Source organism: Podarcis erhardii (genome assembly GCF_964252035.2).
Source record: "Podarcis erhardii genome assembly, chromosome: 6".
Classification (NCBI taxonomy): domain Eukaryota; kingdom Metazoa; phylum Chordata; class Lepidosauria; order Squamata; family Lacertidae; genus Podarcis; species Podarcis erhardii.
In genome coordinates, this window is record NC_138510.1 from 69,513,688 (window position 1) to 69,536,714 (window position 23,027).

The following is a 23,027-nucleotide window of genomic DNA, read 5'->3' on the forward strand; positions in this document are numbered from 1 at the left end:
AGCTGACAGAGGCCTTTGCCTGAAGCCTTGGAGAACATCTGCTAGCTGAAGTGGGCAATACTTGACTAATGGACCACTTACCTGACTCAGGCAGCTTTGTGTAAGTTTAATGTAGGCTTTGATTCTGTTCATACTTTTAAAAAACATGCATAAGCATATCACCGTACGCCCTAAATGGCAGAAAATAGAACTTTAATGCTAATGGATGGACTCCAGGGCAGCAAAACAAAGCACTCTTACTAAGGGGGTAATAAGCTTCACTGAGCACAGTGAGACTTGCTTCTGAGTAGACATGTATACAGATGCAGAGTCAATCTCTGAAGGTCAGTGGGACTTGTTGCCTGTGTCCTATTGAAGTGGCCTACTGCAATGTGCTGGCTTAGTGCCTGGTACATTCATATTATGTCATGGTTAATCGCCGCTGTGCAACTGCCTCAGAAATGTTCTGGGGGGGAAATTGCAGGAAATTATTGCCACATGAGAAGTGGCCTCGGGTTGCTATGGGAACTGTCCTTGTAGAATTAGTATCAGAATGAGGTTAACCGCCCACAGGGTTGCATCAATGAGTCTTGATAGTTAAGTTTTCAAATTAACAAAGGGTTGGAGAAAGTTTTTCCCCTACTGTTTGGCACGCAGCATCAGGGTCCTAAACAAATAAATTCATTGCTGTTTAATTTCTGTCCAATTATGGACCCAGTCACTTTTTTCATTCCATAAATCTCAGGTTCATTGCAAAAACACACTAAGAAAAAACCCCTCTTTGGACTTTTAATGACCATGAGACTGATTTGGTGCCATTTTTATGATTTTATTTTATTCCCTGCATGCATTATCTTCCTTCCATGACTGCCATTTCAAAACATTCGCAGATTTGAAAAATACAAGATCATCAAGCTACTTTATTGAATGCAAATTTCACTTGCCGTCCTCTTGGTCTTCTGCACATTTCTATGACTATCCTTTTAAAAAAAAATCCTACAGTAAATACTGGCAGCCATGAACAATATGTTCCTTCTTTTCTCTCTTCCTCTCTGTGTGTGGCTGCCTTTATAATCAAATCCAATGTGGTCCAGGTGTATGCATTTGGAGGATGAGGTTTTGAGACAACCTGCATATGAAAATAACCCCAAACTTCTAAACAAATATTAAGACTTATGCATCTGTTAATTGCCCCACTGTTGAAATATGAGACACTGACATTGTTAGACTTTTTAAATCCTTATCTTTCTGTGGGCAAACAAATTTATATTTAACCAAGATGGGGTATAGAACAAAGTACAACACCAACTAAGATTATTTATATGCATTTACTAAAACAGTTGTGGTAGGAAATCTGAAAGAACCAATGACAGAAGGGAACTATAATCTCAACTTCAAAGTAAGCAGAAAGATGGGGCACAAGACAAGCAATGTGGTCTCCTGAGCTTTATCTGACATACATAGGAAGAATCCTATAACACTCTTTCTCTCTTTTAAAAATGCCTCTATGAAAAGGGGCTTTGGAAGCAATCGTTTCCACTAAACGACCTTGTTAGAAAACCTTGCTTTGTGCCCAAAATCATTAATGAAACTTCAAGGTCCCTATATGTGCTTAAACATACAAGGTGACAACATTCAGCAGGGAATGGGTGCGTTAAATTCACCTATACTTAGTCCTTCTTAGTCTTAATCCTATGCAGGTTGAAATATGAAAACGGTTGGGGGAAAGATTACAACAGCTCAAAAATAATTTTGTTAACCTAAAATATTTTATTAAAACTCTAAAGATTATACAGAAGTGAAGTTGAAATGATCTTGGCAGACTTTTTCTACCTTTCTCTCTTGTCTCTGAAAACTTGTTAATGTATCATGGGAAACATGTTGCAAAAATTCTCCCTGCCATATGGAAGGGCTCAGTAGAAGGTTGGATCCTCTCTTGGTTGTATAGACATTGTGACAAGTTATTATAGTCAGCAAGGTGGCCCGTTAATGTGGTCTCTATGAAAGACAGACAAACAGGTATGTAGACAGAGACTTCAGGTAGCAATATAGGGTCACCAACATTATCATCACCATCCATCCCATTGTTATCCTGCCCTTCTTCTTAGGAGCTTGGGATAGCATACACGGTTTCATCATAGCAACCTTGTGAGGCAGATTAAGAAAGAGATTGTGGTTGGCTTAACATCGCCCAGTACAGTGTGTGGCAGACAGAGAATTTCAACCTGCATCTACCTGTCCTAGCCCAATATTTTGACCATGAGGCCACGCTGTACTAAGTCCATTCAGAAATCTTCATCTGAGGGCCAAAGTAGACACAATACCAAACATCTTATTAGCAGCCATGTTCTCTCTCTGTTCCCACTACCGCTCTCAATTTTTAAAATCCCACATAATTTTAATGGATCTTGTCAATTAAAAATTAAGAACAGGTTCATTGGATGATGTCCCCCGGGACCATGCTGAGGGGAGGAAATAATTAAACCTCCCCTCTCTGCATGCTGTGGTCTGAGAAGGGCTGTGGCTTTGCATTTATTTGCATGCAGAAGGTCTCAGGTCCAATCGCTGGCCTCTTCAGGTAGGGCTGGGTGAGATTCTCTGTCTGAAATTCAGGACAGCTGCTGCCAGCTAGGGTGAGAAAGCACTGAGCAAATGGGACTCCATTTAAGTGTCCTGATGGAGTTCAGCCTATACTCGAGTAGGATCCTGGCAGAGACACATGCCTGACTGGCATGTTCCCTCCCTCCTGGTCGATCGTTCGGAAGCTTCATAAGCTTTTTTCAGTCCGAACATCACAGTGACCAATGCCAACCAACACCTGCACGCTTAGGGATCCACAGAGTTTGCGCAGTTTGCGTAACAGACCCAGCAACTCAGCATTTTGGCTAATCTACTTTATTTACATATAAACACACACAGAACACTACAACATGGCTCCCCCCCTCTCTCTCTCTCTCTCTTTTTTTTAAAATAATTTTTATTCAATTTTTAAAACACATAATTAAAAGACAAACACATCACAAAACACAAACAAACATCCCTCTCTCTCTAGTATCAGACAGCAAAGAGAAAAAGAACAAAGGACAATAGTCCCACTTCACAGAACACAGTAACACAAACATCCTGTCTTCGTCACTTCCCACTCTGTGGAGTCAAAACATTTACCGTCGTGTGATAGACAACAGTCCCATGACTGCAATCATGGAGCAGGAATTCTAACACTGACTCCATTTAAGGCAGCTTCCTAAATCACTCTCACATACCTGCTGTTATTACCATTATCATGATTCACTTCAAAGTGGTTGGAAGCATCAAATCTAGCATGGCCCTGAATGAAGATAAGAAATGTATTAGTATTTCCTGCAGTCTTATATGCCTCACATTGCCACAAAATCGCACATGCTCACTTTTGGATTACATATGAAAATCACAGAAATACATTTCCTGAAAACAGTGAACCTAGAGAGCAATGATCAGCAAAAGTTTTTTGATTTATTATCATGTTATTGTGCAAGAAACATCAGCCTCCCATGTTGACCAGCTAATCGCTGGATTAAAACAAGCTGAAAAGCATATTCCCCATAGTCCTAATTAGCAGCTGTTTCTCCCATGAAAAGATCCCAGTTTACCAACCAGAAGTTTAGCCTCCTATATTCAATTGTAACCTCTCTTAACAAACTGCGGCTCCAACTTTGATTATAAGAGATAATAATAGGCTTTGGGTATGGACATAGATTTAGCTTCTAACATCACACAAGCCTTTCCATGAAACAAAACTTGAAACTGCAGTCATTGGTTCAGAATTGCATTTACATAAAGTGGAAGTAATTTATCTGTGTGGTGCAGAAATAAGTTGAAGTGGCCGCCTCAGGCAGCAAGATTCACAGGGGCAGCAGATCGAGACTCCAAGGAATGTGACAGTAATGGCTGCGGTGTACTTCTTAGAGGCCAGATCTGCAACCTGATCAACAGCCCCTCAAATGCTGCCTCTATAGTGGCCTCTTTGTGAATAGAAGGTGTATCTGGTCTTCTCCCACCTTTGTTCTCAATGTTAATCTTCACTCAACCCTTCTTCCCTGGCCGGTGTGTGTGTGCCATTCTGTGGCTTGCCTCAGGTGCCAAAATGTCTTGGGCTGGCCCTGGTCCCAAGCTATGATTTCTGATGAAGTGCCTCTAACTCCAAGAGGATTTGGCCATTATCCCTAACATATATTTTCCCTCAACAGTTCTCTCTGAGATTTCACCGACACACACAGAGTTAATGCCTTGCTTTACTGCAAAGTTTTAGCAATTAAATACGGAGCAAAAACAACAATAATAAGCAGATTGTGTAGGTGGGAGCTGAAAAGGATGAGGGCATGATTGAAGGCTTGGAAGGCCATTTACCTTATAACACTTTTAAAATTCAAAAGATTAGTGTTAATCACATGGATTCTGCTGGCACTTGGTAAGTCAATTAAAATCAGAAAGATGCTTTAAGATACAGGGTGTCAAAGTTTCTTCCCAGGGAAAAGATATCATCCATGTGTCTGCTGTGAACAGCTTTAGAGACATTTTGAATAATGCTTTCCCCCCGGAATAATGAACTTTCCCCCCCACATTGCAACATGGCAGTGCCTTTTCAGGGATGAATAATTTATCGCACTTAGAATTGTGTTGTTGTGGCAATCATAAATTGTCTAGGAGTTTCTGTTGGGGGCTCTGTTATTCTTTTTACTGCCCCTACTGTTTAAAATATTGTAAATGGTTTTTAACCTGTTGGTTTTTTAAAATTTTGGGGGTTTTTGTTTTGTTTTCAAATCACGGGGCATAGGATGTGCCTGGGAAGAGAGAAGCTGGTGAGAGCATGCAGAGCAATTGCAGTACAGTGGTACCTCGGGTTAAGTACTTAATTCGTTCTGGAGGTCCGTTCTTAACCTGAAACTGTTCTTAACCTGAAGACCACTTTAGTTAATGGGGTCTCCTGCTGCCGCTGCGCCGCCGGAGCACAATTTCTGTTCTCATCCTGAAGCAAAGTTCTTAACGCGAGGTACTATTTCTGGGTTAGCCGAGTCTGTAACCTGAAGCGTATGTAACCTGAAGCGTATGTAACCCAAGGTACCATTGTAGTTCCGGGTAGGGAAGGTATGGGGGGCAAAGGTTAAGGGGACACAGCACAGACTGTTAGTGACTCTCCCTTAACTTGCATATAATGAGAAGGTCAAAAACAGAGAGTTTTTTTATGTGAGTTAAAAGCAGGATGTAATAGCAGCAGGTTGGAAAAGCAAAAGGAGAGAGGCATGCTGGATCTTTGCTTGCAACCAAGGCTGTAGCTATGTGAGAAAAAAAGTCTTTTTGGGGGTGTTGATGCTGTGAACCTCTCCGTTGTAGGTTGTATATATGTGTAAGTAAGCCATATATCATAAAGACACCACAGTCTCCACAAACCTTGGGTAAGTGCCTGGAATCCCTGGAATCTCGCACCGCTCAGAGACTGGGGGGGGGGTGCAACAATATTTATGGGGCCAAACTCTAGGCCTATTAAGATGTTAGTAAACTATATTCATGGTGGAAGCAAAGGGCTGCCTGTGCCACCCACTCTCTCTTTCCTTCTCTTATTGAGCAGGATGGTCCGAAGGAGGATTGTAAGCATGTTCAGCTGGACACTCTCATGGTCATCTCTGTGGGTGGGAGCCTTGATCGACCAAGGTTCCTGATTATGGGGAAGACTGTAATTGCGTTCGGCTGAACATGCTTAAAATCCTGTCCTTAGACCTTCTGACTCAAGGAACAGTTTGGGGGTCAATGCATATGGTGCCTTACTCCCTCAACAGATGCAGTTTAAGAATGACTGAGCAGGACTTGCATCTCTCCGAAAGTCCTCATCCAGTGGCCATGAGTACTTGTGTACCACTGGAAAAGCTCAGGGCAACAATGAGCAATCACTACATTCTGGTACAAAATAGTAAGCAGGTTCATTCAAAAGGAGCAGTCTTGCAAATAATTCCCTGGTCTCGTCATTGCAGCACCAGCACCTTATGATAAACAGTATCAAAGGCCACATAGGGAAGAATCGATAAGGAACAATTAACAGAATTAACATAATCAATAAGGTACAATTAGCCTTATTGATCTCCAGGCAGAGATTGTTGACCAAGACCACGAGTGCAGACTGAGGCCCATGTCAACACCAAAAGCCAGACGGGCAAAACTCCACAAAAAAAGAAAGGGGGGGGGGGATAGTTTTCAGATGTACCTGAAGCTGCAGTGTAACTGCTCATCCAATAACCTTCCTGGCAACAAGAAAGTGATGGTGATGGGGAACCAGATGGAGAATCCATATGAAGGGTTCAATTTTTCAGCATGTCCTGAACAACTACCTAACTGAAGATATCGAGCACTTGAACTGCCTGAGAGACTCTCAAATTATCTAGTCAACAAAAGATTCAGCCTCTTTGGACTGGCTTTCAGCAGTCCAGATAGATGTGTGTCTGCTTCCCACATGTCTCTAAACCAACTTCTCAACATGGGTGCCAGCTCCACAAATCAATTCAAATAATCAGGAATCTTCTAGTAGCATTTTATTTCACAGTTTTATGGGTTAAAAAAGTGCTTGGTGGAAGACTTTTTGAGAGTTGGAACTGTGTGTGTGTGTGTGTGCATGCATGCTATCTTCTTAAATGCGGCAAGCAAATAAATAATATGTCAAAGTATGAGTAATAATCTTGCTTGCCAAACTCAACACAGCGAGTATAGGATTTCTTTATTTTGGCTCAGATTCAGAAGGCTACTCACATCCTAGAAGTGCCCTGCATACAGCAGACCTCAACAGAACAAAGGTATGTCCCCACTTCAACCCACTATAATGTGGACACTGTGGGTGGTGGAAAACCTCCAGACCTCTCTGCCTGGCTCTCTGAACTCTCCTCAGGCCTCCCTCCTCATTGGCTCTGCTCTCCACCTTTGCTGTTGTTGCTTGCCTGGGATATGTCATTGAATTGTGGGCTTGCCTCTTGGTCATCTGAATAAAGAAGGGGTGTGTTTGTGTGCAGAGACTAGCCTACTGTACAAAGGTAACATTTCCATGAACCCCATTTACCTCTGACTCTACCCACCACTTCCACGGGTCCCTCAGAAAAAGGTTTCTCAGATGGGTATGTGGACCTTGGGCTGAGAAAGCTTTCCCGCTCTTGTAATCTTCACTCTTCCTTCAGTTGATTTAAGTCCTCCTTAAATCAGGGAAGCAGGAAATATGTTTTGTTAGTCACGGGGCCATTGGCAGAGCAACCAGGAAAAGTTAATGCAAAATGGGTTTCATCACTACATCGCCCTGCTTACACTTGTGCATATCTACATAAGCAGAATGCTGGTTTGGGTAATGTACACTGACTAAACCATATATACTGGTATCATTTTTATGGACTTTGCGCTTTCGGGGATTTCTTCACCACTGAGCTATTCTCCTTCCAACTATAGTGTTTAATATTTCAACAGCTTGGTCCTAAGGGAGCATCCCAGAAAGCAGAAACTGGGGGCGGGGGGACGGCTTCCATCCTTAAATGTTGCCTGGATAACATATTAGGTTTTGCCCCCTGGATTTCTCCCAAAGTAAATAAACTGGGAAGGGAGAGGGAACACTGCTAGGTTTGGATAATGCCTGTCTGAGGAAAATGTACAGCTCTTGAGTACTATATCTGCTGCCTTCCCAGCTGAAAGAGATTTGTGGCTAGCTCATCCATAGGCATTGATGGGGCATTGGGGAAGATAGGGAGCAACAATGAGGAACACATTCCCCCTTGTCATAATATTACGGACTAAAATGTCTCAAGACAGAAAATCTATTTCACATTCTGCAGTATTTATTTTCTCTCAGATGTTTCTCAACTAGGTCAGGAATGTTCAAACTGGAACCAGAGTGAGGTGAATGATAAAATTGCTAAAGTGTTTTTAGGCTGCATTAATAGCACCATAGCATCCAAGTCATGGGAAGGAAGAGTTTTCCACTGTTTTCTGGCTCCAGTTAGAACCTAATTGGCATCTGGTTCTGGATACTGCATTTTTTTAAAAAGAGGCAGATAAATTAGAGCAGTTATAGACAAGGAGACTGCAGGGTTATAGAAAGCATGTCCTCTGGAGAAAGGTTCAAAGGTTTAGCTTGCAAAAGATCAGGTCAGTGGCCCAACTAGTCCAGCATGTTGTTCTCACAGTGGCTAACCAGATGACCATTTGAAACCTGATTGCAACAGCACTCTCCATCTGCAACTCCCAGCAGCAAGAATACAAAGGCGTACTGCCTGTGACAGTGGAGGTCAAGCATACCTGAAGGCCTGTAAGATAGAAAAGGACATAGACTCATTCCCTGATACCACTAGATCTAAAGGGATCAAGTTATAGGAGCACTAGGTCTGGATTTCACGAGTTGAGCAGGGGGTGGCCTAGATGCCAGACCCCCTCCAACATTATGATGGAAATACTTTCCTAAATTCTACACAGAAACACAGAGCAAAGTTGTTGTTGTTGTTGTTGTTGTTGTTGTGTGTGTATCTCAATCAACAAGGAATCATGGCAAATTCTTTGTGGAGGTGGCTGCTGTTGTTGTTGTTTTTAAATAGTGTTTCTTGGTGTGTCACGTGCTCTGTCCTGCAACCCCTAAGCTGGATTGCTGTCCTCGGCGCAACGAAGAACTCTGCTCCATCCCCAGTTCTGAAGTAAGATCCAACAACCAGTCTGGTCACTTTTTTGGGTGCCAAATGGGGAACGCACCATCCTGTCTTTCGCCTCAGGCAGCAAAATTCCTTGGGCCGCTCTTGTGTTAGGTTGCCATTTGAGGAATAAATCTGAGTGTGCTAAGATGATGGCTAACGTGTAAAAGAAAAAAGAAAAAGAAGTGAATCTCGTTCAGAACACCAAGTTCCAGGTGTCCATTTTTTTTATTCTTTATTGATTAAAAAATTACATATCTATATCCGGGTGTCCATTATTGGATGATTGCCAACAGCAACCAACCTACCCTCCCTCCTGCAAAACCAACAATAAGACTACTTGAAGCTTAGGTACTTATTAGAGTGTTTTCCTTTTGTTTTGCACTGATCTTTTCTCTCTTCCTAGGGAACAGAGATCCAGTAGTTGGAATCACATCCATAACGAACTGAGTGTCGATAGAGCAGGTTGCATCATTACAGAGCACGGGAGCCCTTTCTTATTCCCCTAGAAATATGGAGCAATGGTTATACAGCCTTAGGAGTGATGAGCTCCAGAGCTTCACATGGAGCAGGGTGGATCTGCATGTGCCAGAGCATAATTGACACAATCTGGGCCTTGGCGAATCTACATGCATTGCCAGTTATACATTATTCAGGGTTTCCTCCAACACACTCCCTTCAAAAGAGCCCCTGGGTTTGCATTATAGGTTCTTTTCAATCAGTAGCACAAACTTGGGAGGCAGGAGGCTTAAGGTGTGCCCCGCAGTAAGCGTGCTTTTCGTCAGATCTTCTGCCCATGCCATACCGGAATCAAACAGCAGCTTACAAGCAACACCAGAGCAGAAGCAGCTGTGTGTTTGGCTCATGCAGCAATACATTGACTTTTGATGCTCGTGTCCTTTTCCATATTGCATGGTATGTTTCTCCTTTTGCACAGACCAGTATTTCAATGTATTACAACACGAACAGGGAAACTTGCTCCTTCCAGAAGGGTTTACGTTTGTGCTGTGTGCATATTATTTCCTTGACACAGCAACCATTGCTTTTGCACCTAGGTTTGGTGGGCAGATAGCTGCAGTTGATTTCTGCTTCTTTCTCGCTACTCTTTAAAGCAAGGGTGGAAGAACTTTTCTTCAGGCCATGGGCTGCAGGGTTGCCACCTTCGTTCTGAAAAAAGGCAGGGCAGGGCGGGGAGGTTGGTGGACAATTTTTCTTCTTCATCTAGCGCTGAAGTGATAATGATGATGATGTTTTATTTCTACCCCACCCATCTGGATGGGTTTCCCCAGCCACTCTGGGTGGCTTTCAACCAAAGATTAAAAATACATTAAAACATCAGTCATTTAAAACTTCCCTAAACAGGGCTGCCTTCAGATTTCTTCTAAATGTCATATACAGTACAGTGGTACCTTGAGTTACAAACACCTCAGGTTGCAAACGCTTCAGGTTACAAACTCTGCTAACCTGGAAGAGTTACCTTGAGTTGAGAACTTTGCCCCAGGAAATTGTGTGCCGGTGGTACAGCGGCAGCAAGAGGCCCCATTAGTGAAAGCACGCCTCTAGTTTCAGGTTAAGAACGGACCTCTGGAATGAATTAAGTTCATAACTAGAGGTACCACTGTAGTTGTTTATTTCTTTGACATCTGATGGAGAGGCATTCCACAGGGCGGGCGCCATTACCGAGAAGGCACTATGCCTGGTTGACTTCAAAGCAACCTGCTACAATCTATTGCAGCCTAACAGGAAGTCTCCTCTCGAATTTGCCACACATGTACACATGAACTTATAAATCTGGCTGTGATTGGCTACTCAGAGCTTAAATACACGAGCTTTCCCACACCCTTTCAAACACATGCATTTGGAGAGGATCCTTAACTTGGGGTTGGGGGGGAGAGAAGACCTGAAATACAGGACGAAACTGTATCCATACAGGATGTAGCATTTTATACAGTGGTGCCCCACAAGACGAATGTCTCGCAAGACGAAAAACCCGCTAGACGAAAGGGTTTTCCGTTTTTCGAGGCGCTTCGCAAGACGAATTTCCCTATGGGCTTGCTTCGCAAGACGAAAAAACCGCTAGACGAAGAGACTTGCGGAACGGATTATTTTCATCTTGCGAGGCACCACTGTATTGAAATTCAGGACGATCCAGTACAGTGGTTCCTTGGGTTAAGTACTTAATTCGTTCCAGAGGTCCGTTCTTAACCTGAAACTGTTCTTAACCTGAAGCACCACTTTAGGTAATGGGGCCTCCTGCTGCCACTGTGCCACTGGAGCACGATTTCTGTTCTCATCCTGAAGCAAAGTTCTTAACCCGAGGTACTATTTCTGGGTTAGGGGAGTCTGTAACCTGAAGTGTATGTAACCCGAGGTACCACTGTATTATGCAAGACACGTGGCGACCCTAATAGGCTAGGGGGCAGCACACATGCCAGTGGTGGGCAGAGAAGGACTAGATCCAAAAGTGAACAGAGCAACAAATGTAAACTTTAAAGAGAATGACACACACACAGAGGAGGGCATCCCATAGACAGCATGGTGCTGCTGACAACCTCACTGGTTGTCACCTGCTTTACCTCTAACATGGATGGAGTGGAGAGACGAGCCTTGCCAGATGATCTCAAAGTATGAATGCTCTGCCAGGTACTGTTTGATCTTGAAAGTATTTGGAAGAACTCAGAAGCTTTTTGCAGGCACTCAGAGCCTCCCACAATTGGAATTGTATGAGGGGAGAGGTGGAGAAGTGCTAGATGGGTTTGTGTCTCCGTTGCATCCCCATCTCTTGGCCTTACATCCCTCCATGCAGCGAAGAGCCTGCCAAACTCATGCAGGCTCCTTGCAAGATTCACAACCCTGCACTCCCCCTCATTGCAAAATGGCCAGAACAAGTGAAGAAGGCTCCAGGTTCATTCTAAGCAAGGCATAAAGGTGAAAGGTTTGGAATTGGACTCCCCTGCTTGGGTGCTAGCTTGCTTCCCTCTCTCGCCTAGAAATTGATGTGGTTGCTTTCAAAGTGGCTGAATGCCAAAGCTATACATAGTGCCAAAAAATCAGAATTAATGTGTGGACGTTGCAATCTTATTTTAAACATTTCCAGCATTGTACTTCTGTTTCTCAGAACTGTGAATAAGCATAACTTTTTTTCTTTCTTTTTTTAATAATGCCGGTGAGCGGGTGGGGAATAGAAAATGTGATCAGATTTATAAACACACTTTCCCAACCAGAAAATGCACTTCAGAGCTGAGATCCAAAGAATAATTGCCAGCTTGGAACTTCATGCCCAAGAAGGGTGCAGAGTCCTCTCTTTCCATAGCAACCTAGTTGATAACTTAGGGAGTCTTCAGAGAACGACCTTTATGTCACTAAATAGCTCAGTTGGTTAGAGCGTGGTGCTGATAATGCCAAAGTCGCAGGTTCGATTCCCATGTGGGGCAGCTGCATATTCCTGCATTGCAGGGGGTTGGACTAAATGACCACCAAGGTCCCTTCCAACTCTATGATTTTATTGTAGCACAATTAGCAAGTATTAGAGACCTGGGTCACATCTACAGCATACCTTCAAAGCCCATTTAAAAGCACAGGAAACCCCCTCCCACACACACACAAAAATTCCTGGGAACTCTAGTTTAGAATTCAACAAGCTACAATTCCCAGCACCTTTAGCAAACTACAGTTCCCAAGATTCTTTGGAGAAAGACTTTGCTTCATTTGTATGGTATGGATGTGACCTCAGAAAGCAGAGATGCCGGTCTTTAGAGTGTACATCTAAAACAGCTCTTGGCATCCTGGCCCAGGTGTTTTGAAAACGGCAGCCACCTCCTTTGTAAGTCAAAGCTTCAAATCAAGACTGCTGCCTCCATCCAATACCAGACTTAATTGGAAGCATGTGCTTACACGACATATGGGTTGGTGTTTTTTGGTGTGTTTTTTTGTCAATGGAACAGAAGGGTACGTGTCAAGTTGAGTGCAGAGTTAGGAGAATTTGTACCGCTTGGCAAGCTCTGGTGTTTAAAAAACACATAACCCTGGTTCTATGTGTTGCGCTCAATATTTGCAACCTCCTTAGTAAAAGAAAAATCTCCTCTCTCTGCCTGTTTCTATCACGTTTGTGACAGATAAGAAGAGCAACAGCCAAAGTGTACTAATATTTCAGGAGTGGTATATATTCATTGAAGGGAAAAAAAGAAGCTGTTTTTTATTTGCGGTCCATATGGTTTTGATTTTTTCACTGTGTCTTGATCTGCCTTTCCTTATGAATAATGTCTTTACATTCAAAAGCCCCATATTTCTTCCAGCTTGCAGGAACATTTGTCTGCTTATTTCTACTATATTCACTGCTGGAGATCGTACTCTGCACCAGGAACTGGGCCATGACATAGCAGCATGTTTGCTAGACAGAAGAGAAAAACCCCACATTTCCCCCCAAAACTTCCAAACCCAAACGTAAAACCCCAGTGCAGTTTTATAGGAAGGGATCAATAGCTGAGCTCCAAATCTGCACATGGAGGTGCTCTGCTTATGCAGAGTTGCTTTTAAACTGCATCCTTGTGTAACCTTCTGCAAAATACTTTTAAGGTAAAGGTAAAGGGGACCCCTGACCATTAGGTCCAGTCGTGACCAACTCTGGGGTTGCAGCGCTCATCTCGCTTTATTGGCCGAGGGAGCCAGTATCTGTCCGCAGACAGCTTCCGGGTCATGTGGCCAGCATGACTAAGCCGCTTCTGGCGAACCAGAGCAGCACACGGAAACACTGTTTACCTTCCCGCCAGAGCGGTACCTATTTATCTAATTGCACTTTGTGCTTTCGAACTGCTAGGTTGGCAGTAGCTGGGAGCAAACAACGGGAGCTCACCCCGTCGCGGGGATTCAAACCACCAGCCTTCTGATTGGCGAGTCCTAGGCTCTGTGGTTTAACCCACAGCGCCACCTGCATCCCTTCAAAATACTTTTACTATGCTCTTATTCAATCAGTGTTCCTATTCAGGGTCTCTGGAGGGACTCACAAAAAAAAAGACATGCAGAGCAAAAGTTGTGTAACACATCAAACAATAACCTGTCATAATCATATGCAAACATGCACAGTATGCATTGCACATGAATGCTGTAATAGAACATTGGAGTACTGTGCTTCTAACATTCTTTCTTTCGACTGTTACCACAGAATCTCCTTACTTGGTTTTCTCTCGGTACCAAGAGTTTTCCTTTGAAGGCTTGGTTTGATGGCCACCAATCGGGGAAACTGTATCTCTTAGGCAGCCTTCTTAAAATGGCTGCAAGTGCTAATAGTTCCCCTAAGAAATAGAACTCTCCAGGCCCTCTTCCTAGAGGTTTTCAGGAAAGAGGTAACCAGGGTCCCATCTTGTGTAACCACCAGCTCTTCACTGCACTGGGGACTGGGGAGGATGATATAGCTGTATACTCACTGCACATAATGGTGTCTGTTTCATGCTTCAATTCCCTTCTGTGTGCAGAATTATCAGAGGAACATACCCAAGTGGGTTACACTTGAACTGGCAGTCCTTTTTGCTCCAGAAAAGTCATCTCCCAGAGCTTGAAAGTTGCCTCCCATGAAAGATTGCTGCTTAGAGTAAGGGTTGCGGCTCAATGGCAGGACCTCTGCTTTGAATTCAGAAGGAATTAGGTTCAACATCCACGATGGACTGAGAAGGACTTGTGGCTGAAACACGAGAGATGCTGTCACTCAGTATTGACCATACTGAGCTAGGTGGGCCCAAATGGTCTGACTTTGTATAAGACACCTCCCTCGCATGTTTGAAGGTGGTTTTCTATACGGACATACCTTGGATCCCAAACGCCTTGGTACTCAGACGTTTTGGCTCCCGAATGCCGCAAATCCAGAGGTGAGTGTTCTGGTTTGCGAACGTTTTTTGGAACCTGTATGTCCAACAGGGCTTCCACGGCTTCCAATTGGCTGCAGGAGCTTACTGCAGCCAATCAAAAGCCACACATCAGTTTCTGAATGTTTTGGAAATCGAACAGTTCTCGAATGGATTCCGTTTGACCATCAAGGTACGACTATACTATGTTTCTATGCTTAAAGTACATTTGGACTCTTTTCCTACCATGTGTGACCAGAAGCACTTTGCAGATGTGTGTCAGAATGGTGGTGGGTCACTTGACAGCAGCAGAATTCCACTTCTCCTGCATTCCCATTGAGGTCCTGAAGTTGCGAGCTGTGGCATTCACTTCAGTGCAACTGGGCATCCCAGAGTCCTCCATCTGGAGCAGATTGCTGAACTAACATGACAGACTGGCTCTGTGGGCGGAATCTCAGCCAATGTGTTTTTCTCCTGCTCTCACTCCCCTCCCCAGTCACTTCATGTGGGCAAAGTGTGTGTGTGTGTGTGTGTGTGTGTGTGTGTGTTTCAAGAAAGGGCATCTATAAGTGTTCTGTTTACAGTTCCTATGCGAAAGTTCTTCCTCTCTAAATATGTTTTCTGCACACAAACCCAAAGTACAACGTTCCATTGTGAAACAGTTGCTCTCTAAAATGGATATCAGCCTGTTTCAAATCATCAGTCATTGTTTTGTCAAAACATTCTGGCATTGTGAGATTATGCCAAGTATGTGTAAAATTGGAGCACTGTGAAATTGAAAACCTATGTGCGAAAGAATGCCGCATTTGTTTATATAAATGTATATATTTTAAACCATAGAGGCTAGATAATTCTGAATGCTAGTTGTGCGATGCAAACAGTGAGCTCCTCTGCTTTAGGCCATAAAACTTGGTTCCCAGTGCAAAAGTTTTCATAGGCTGCTAGCTATGTGAGCCTGGGAGACAACACTGGGTAATTTTAAAATGGCTCAAATATGGTTTACTTTGCAGTAAAAGCAAGGGGGCTTCTGGAGGTCTGCCTGATCAATATTGGCCAAAAGCAAACCAAGAAATAATGGGTCGAAAACAACAGGGAAACTGAAAATGGCACAAAAGTCAACTAAAAATCAGGTGAAATTTTATTTTAAAGAGGGCAGCAGCAACAGTAAAACACTGCATTGCAATGCCTGAGCAAATAACACCATTTTTAACTGGCACTGAATAGTTAAGAACCGTGTGCACATAAGGTAAGGACATAGGGACAAGACTCCACAGTCTTGAGTGTCCAATTCCCTGATCACCAACTTCATGACGTCATCGGATAGTGAAACTTATAGAAAGACCTCACTCAAAGGCCTCAAGTCACAGACAGGATTACGTGGGAGAAAATGGTCCTTCAGTTTCAGATGCCCCTACCACATTTTAATCCTTACAGACCACCTTTTGATTTATTTCTTTTTATTATGCACACTTCAAAGCATGACAATCACAGCTAGGGAGAAACTAACGTGTCTGGAGGCAAATTCTGGAGAAGTCCTTTCTCAAGGCCAAATCTGGGGTGATACTTGCCTGTAGGGACTCAGCTATACAGCTGCAAATAAAAGGTTTTAAGTGTGTTTTAAGTGCAATATACAATGTGACACTAGATGGCAATTATGGAAAATTCAATGCATTTTTAAAAACATTTTTATAAAAGCATTTTGAGAATGTCTTTTATATGTGTGTATATTCCACCTAGGTGTTTAGATATTTGTTATTGTACAGTATAATGTTTAATGAATTATAAAATTTGCCTTGGCCCCTTCAAGTTGACAGGGCTTTTAATGAATATTAAAAATTCATATATATACACACACATAAATATAAATATATACTTTGCCTTGAGAACAGTTATTTTCAGCTTCTATCCAAATTTCTTTGCAGACTCATCACAGCATGCAGTTGCCAACCTTGGCGTCTCAAATTTCATTGGTGCCATGTGCAACACCAAAATCTGTTGTGTTCCCCCCCTTGCCTTCATAGTTATGGCACCTGCTGCAGCACCCCATAAGTTCTAGAGGAGCTGGGAGCTGGGGGCACTGATATGCAGTGGTTCTCCTTCCTTCTGGTCCATGTCCAGAAAGTAGTGTTGGGGGATGAGTGCTTGGACCCCTGGGCTCCCACTTGTGGGGTGCTTCAGGGCTCCATCCTTAAAAAGCACCTTAAAAAGATGCTTTTTAACATCTACATGAAGCCACTGGGAGAGATCATCTGGAGGTTTGGGCTGGGTGTCCACCAGTATGCAGATGATACCCAGCTCTACCTCTCCTTCAAATCAGGACCAGTGAGGGCAGTGAAGGTCCTATGGGGCTACCTTTGAAGGTTACTCAGAAACTACAACTAATCGAGAATGGGGCAGCTAGAATGGTGATTGGGAGTGGCCACTGGAACCAAAATACACTAGTCCTAAAGGATCTTCAATGGCTCCCAGTACATTTCGGAGCACAATTCAAAATGTTGGTGTTGACCTTTAAAGCCCTAAATGGCCTCGTCTCCACCCTCATCTCTCAACCCAGAGCATGAGGTCCTCCTCCGAGGGTCTTCTGGTGGATTCCTCATTGCAAGTTACAAGGAACCAGGCAGAGGGCCTTCTCAGTAGTGGCACCCTCCCTGAGGAACACCCTGCTTTCGGATGTCAAGGAAATAACCAAGTATCTGACTTTTAGAAGACATCTGAAGGCAGCACTGTTGAGGGAAATTTTTAAAGGATTGGTGTTATTATTATGTTTTTTGATATGTTGTAAGCTGTACAGAGTGGCTGGAGAAATCCAGCCAAATGGGCGGGGTATAAATAAAATCATCATCATCATCATCATCATCATCATCATCATCATCATCATCATTCTGTTTCTTTGTTTTAAGATCACAGCTTGCTGAAAGGCTACAGAATTGCTTTGAACATAAGGGATCGATTTTCTGATTGTTACATTGTTTCAGCTCTAGAACAACATGCTTCTCTATTATGTGAAATTGTGACACCAGTCATGTCAGTTTTGTTCTCATAACCTTGGAATTCAAATTGTGATGATTTAAGTGTATTAGCTCATTTCTGATCAACATTAAAATATTTTTCCAAGACTGCATGGTGAATGACAATAGCTCATAAATACTTTTCTTCTTTTCTGAGTAGAATAACAATGTTTATTCTTTGAGTAAAGAATTATTTTATTTCTCAAACAAGTAATCAGGGAAATAAAAGTTTGCATAGTGAGGAGAACACAGACAATGAAGCACAAAGAGCAAACACAATGTTTGGTGCCTTCTACAGGTTATGAATGACTCATAACAGCCTACCTTCCCTGCTGTTACTTTCTCTCCCTTTTCCGATATAACAAACGGAAACATTGGGAACACCCGTTTCAGACCACACCATAGCTTTTTAAGACTTTTCTGAGAATTTGTTACGATGATTCTAGCTAGGCAGTTCTGAAAAATCTGTGGATAATCAAATTATGAGAAGTCTCAAGGACAGCACCTATATATACATGAAATTATTGTGCATGGTAATTATAGTAATGGTAACTTTACAAGTGTAGTGGCAGAGCCGGCCCCTACCATTTGACAGAGTGAGATATCCACCTAAGGTGGCAGATACTGAGGGGTGTGGAGCAGACAGAACTGTGTGTTCTGCAGGATCTGCCCTGGACCCCCTAAACAAGCCTGATGGCTTCAGGTGGAGCAGAACATGCTTTCCTATGGCCAGTGTTGAAATGAGACTCAAATGCCAGAATGGTTGGCTTCTGTTTGTGACAGAGGATGGGGAGAGCCACCTTGTCCTTTGCCTCAGGCAGCAAAATGTCTTGGGCCAGCCCTGTATAGTAGACATTTGATGGACAGGGGGATGGCACTATTTGCAGATTACCATAGTATTTTATTCTTTATTACCATCTCTTTCTGTTAACTGCTTGGAGTCTATTGTTGAAAGGAAACTACAAAGCTACGAATGATGATGAAAGAGAAAACGGTGCTTGAGTCGTGAGAGAAAAAGCGGGGGAAGGAAGGAATGAGATTCACAACACCCATTCCAAACTCTTTACAAAAGTTAACACTCCCTGCTTTAAAAAATGGCAGCTAATGTTGCAATCTTAGGCATGACTACACAGAAGCAAGTCCCATTGAGTTTGATGGAACTTACTTGCAGGATTGCAGGATTGCAGCCTAAGGGAGTACATCACGAAAGGTAAGGAGGCTGAACTCCCCCCCCCCCCCGCAAGTCAAGTACTGTATAAATATTTGTTTATTACATTTCCACATCAGGGCGGTTACAACATAAAATCACAAAATAAAAACACAAAATACATAATAAAAACAAAAACAACCCAATACGCTCCCCCAATTTAAAGGGCACTCAGCCAAAAGCCTGGTTAAAGAGGAATGTTTTTGTTTGGCACTTAAAGGTGTATAATGAAGGCACCAGGCAAACCTCCCTGGGGAGAGCATTCCACAGATGGGGAGCCACTGCAGAAAAGGCCCATTCTCGTGTTGCCACCCTTCGGACCTCTCATGGAAGAGGCACACAAAGAAGGACTTCAGAAGATGATCTCAGGGTCTGGGTAGGTTCATATGGAAAGAGGTGATCCTTGAAGTATTGAGGTCCTTGAGCCAATAAATACGTTGGACTAGGTGTACTATAGACACATGTTGAATATTTTCTACAGGTGTGCACACAAAGTGCAGTCATTTCTTAGATACAGAAGCAGCTGGCAAAAGTAATACTGGTAACTGTACAAGATACATTCTTAGGAATCATACTTTTTGGTGGCCAAGTCTATGAAGCTCTGAACCCAGGGAATTAATATGTTTTAGTCTATATACTTAGATCAGATCGCTAAGCCATCCTCATCTAACTAAGGTGGTAGAACCGAATTCCTGCCTTATAGTATATAACATAAATCACCATTATGAAACAATGAGAATTTTGCAAAAAGAGAGAGAGAGAGAGAGAGAGAGAGAGAAAGAAAGAGAAAGAGAGAGAGATTCCATCTGAGTTTCTACTATTGGATTCATAACTCAACAAGCAAATTATGATGTATGGTAGAGCCAGTTTTCTCATCACTATTCAAAACACGGAAGCTAAAACTTCAAAATTGTGCTTCAGTTCCTCAAGAGATCTGTCCCCAGTCAAGAATAGTCTAGAAATCACAAGCCACTACTTCCATTTTCTTGCATCTATATGGACAATACCATGCCTGCACGTAGATATAACGGGTAGGATGCAATTTAGTTGCATTCAAGTTATGAGCCTTCTTTGTGAATTGTAGACCCCCATTAATGATTATTATTTCGACAAGAATAAAAAGAAATTAATATTTTAAATGACCATTTAACCATTCCACCCTACTGTTACGAATCTCTTTGAAATGAAATTGGCAAATGGATTCTTAATGACCATATTTATATGGAAATAACAGGGATTGGCGCTTCATTTCTTTTAATTATTTGAAATGGCACCATGTGGTCTAAGGGGGCAAAGCTTAGAGTGCAGATGATCAAACATTTTCAGTCCCTTTTTCCAAATTAATGAGATCCGTTTAACAAGGAAAAATTGCTGAAGTATTCTAAACCATATTATCACCCCCTTCACCCACCACAAACTGCAAAACTATTGGTTTCCTGTAGTCATAAACTCACACAACAGCACTATAACTGAGAAAAAAGGACATTGCCTATAAAATAGCCAAAGAAATAAAGGAAAGGGAATATGTCAGCATTAATATCCAACAAGTTGGTGATTAGTCATAGGCTTGATAATTAAAATATGTATATGCTTGCCTCAGAGATGGTAAAGAAATGTAGTTAAAAGACTGCAAGCAGGGTTCACAGTAGGAGGTTTTTTAAATATTATTAATTGATGGATGAGTTAAGCTGCATTGGCTGAAGAAAATGTAAGGATGTGAAGGAATGGAAACAAGACAGGAGTTGCTGGTTCAGGTAGGCTATGTACCAAACTCCCATGAGCTTCACAGAAATCTCTTCTATTAGCAAGCATATGCAAAACACACCTGACACATTCAAGACTTTGCCCTTTGCCTTCCTCCAATCCCGACCCCCCACGGGTGTCGCCCAGTTATTTGCGGAACCTGTTCCATCCACATCATGTTCTCATCAGAGGGGAAATCAGCAACCTTTGCAAAAGAGACAAAGGTCAAGGACAGCGCACGGCACATTGCAAAGGAAACAAAAGGTGAGAGATAGGTCTTATGGTGGCGTGTCTTATGGTGCCCCCACCCTGCGGACGCAATCCCTACGGTGGTGAAGTTGCTTCAGTTTCAGGAGTCAATAAAGAAGCTGGTCTCTTTGACTGGCCCTTGTGAGTCCCCTGGACACCCCCTCTCCCTACCCTCTCTGGATGGAGCATAAAGCAAAATGGACATTCATTTCTCTGTCCACATTTCTCTGACTCCACCTACCACTGACATGACATGTGGCCCATGGAAAGTTGTCCAGAAGAGAATATGGCCCCCAGACTCACAATAGTTCTCTGTCACCGGTTTAGACTGCTCCCCTGTGATTTATGCTACAAAAACTTTGGCCCAAGAAATCTGTTCCACCTATCCAAAGAGCTCATTCTATCTTGTTGTCCAGCGCTTTCATTAATTTTGCCCATTAATGTTTCTCTTCTACCATTATTAGTCAAAATGGCCTAACCTCCGGTGGCATTCCAGCTCTGGAACTTTATCTACTTAAATTAAAACAGCAGTTCTGCTCATAAAGGAAACAATACCGGCAAGTCACATTCCTTCATTTGCTCGTCTGCTAACATTCTAAAGGCTAATATTTGATATTATTAATAATGCTAAAGTCAGGAGTTAAAGATTAAGCAAGGGATACAAGAATCCTCACAAAAGTTTAAAAATATCATTAGGTTTCTTTGTACAAGTATGCAAATCAATCTCTGAAATAAATCTCAGGAGAAAACTATATTTTAAAATATATTTGAATTCCTCTTTAGTGCTATTTAACCCTCGGTATTTTTCCTGCTAAATGTTTGCCCTCAAGCCTGCTGTGAAGAAAATAATGAGAGAAACTATTTAAATCCCCTAAAATATTGCCAGTTCTTCACTCATTACCTTTCAGCTGCCATGAGCAGCATGTAAAATCTGGTGTCTGCCCCTTTCAGTGAAAAATAGCCATCATGGATAATTTCAAAGACTGTATACAGATCCAAACCAATGGGTCTCAAACCCTTGGTCCAGTTCGGGACGTCCCCTACATTCAAAGACGGACCCCGGCTGAATGAGTGGACAAAACCAATAAGAGGTTCAATAGTGAAGAAGGCATGTGCTTTAGAGGAAAGTGAGGGGCAGGTGAGGCCTGGGAAGGTAGTGTACGAAAAACACTGGGGACTAACTTGATTAATAGAATGTCTGGCATCTGGTGGGCTGTGCTTTTGTGTTGTGCTCTGGAATCAGACCCTCCCTTTGTGTGTTCAGTTAAGTTCAGTTAGAGAGATCAACTGTCATTCTTGCCTCATGATGTCGCTCTAGTTTCTCTCAGATAAATTGTGTTACAATTTTCTTTATTATTAAAGCTTTGACATATATGTGGGCTGCTTACTTTGCTGAAAGAAAAGAAACTCTGCTGAAGGATGATGGAATATCCTAAACTGGTTGAGGGAGGGGATATTCCCAGTCTTACAGGAGGACTGATTTTTTAATCACCCCCACTCTCCTCAACAGGTAGTCCATCTAGCACAGGCATGTCCAAAGTCTGTTTTGGGGACTTAATCTGGCCCGCTGGTTGGTGTAATCCGACCCCTGTGGTAGTTAATTTTCTGGGGTAAAATCCTAAAAAACCCTCAACAGCTTAAATCCTAAAAAAAGGTCAACAACTTTGGTTGGCCCTTTGGTTGGCCCTCACGGCCCTTCACTTCATCAAATCTGGCCCTCTTTGAAAAAAGTTTGGACACGATTCTAGGAGAAGGAAAACTCTGATCCTAAACCTCCGCTGCCTTGCGGGATATGTTCAGGAGAAGAAAAGACTATGGAGTAAGCCGTACACAAATCCAAAGTGGAATCCCTAAGATAATAAGAGATGGGTCAGTACGGTGAAGCCGAGCAACCTGCTTCAGGAGGTATCATAAAGCAACAGGACCAGCGTAAGACATCTAGCTATCTCAAGTGAAGGACAAGATGGTTTTCTTCATTCCATGTACTAAAGCTGACTGGACTGTCAACTGTCAACACTGGAAACAAGGCAGCATCTTCTACTACATCTGAGGACAGCAAACTGGCTGCTGGGGCAGTCTGTGTGGTGTACCCAGTCTTTTGGTACCAGAAATGGCAACATGTTTAAATTAAATACACAGCTTTTCATCCCCTGAGAAGTCTGACCTGTAGTGAATAGGGCCTGGCAGAGGCAAACTTCTTGGTTGAAAAGCACTCCCATCCGTATGCATAATGATGAGAGTAACCCAGTACCTCACTTGACTGATTAACAATTTAAATTCTCAATTTTAGCGGTTCAAATTAGTGTTAAATCTCCTTTAGAAG

General features: G+C 42.7%; 1 long non-coding RNA gene across 2 annotated transcripts; it reads right to left on the reverse strand.

The window, feature by feature from the left end:
- Positions 1-1,845: 1,845 nt before the first annotated feature.
- Positions 1,846-22,852, reverse strand: LOC309343964. Of its 2 annotated transcripts, XR_014157447.1 has the most exons (6): positions 22,535-22,852; positions 21,606-21,744; positions 20,538-20,660; positions 17,830-17,970; positions 3,243-3,307; positions 1,846-1,977 (listed from the first exon to the last, which is right to left on the reverse strand). It is a non-coding gene; the product is annotated as an uncharacterized lncRNA (long non-coding RNA). The 2 variants fall into 2 exon arrangements; XR_014157448.1 differs by lacking the exons at positions 17,830-17,970; positions 20,538-20,660; positions 21,606-21,744; positions 22,535-22,852 and adding an exon at positions 14,461-14,534.
- Between the last annotated feature and the right edge of the window lie 175 nt (positions 22,853-23,027).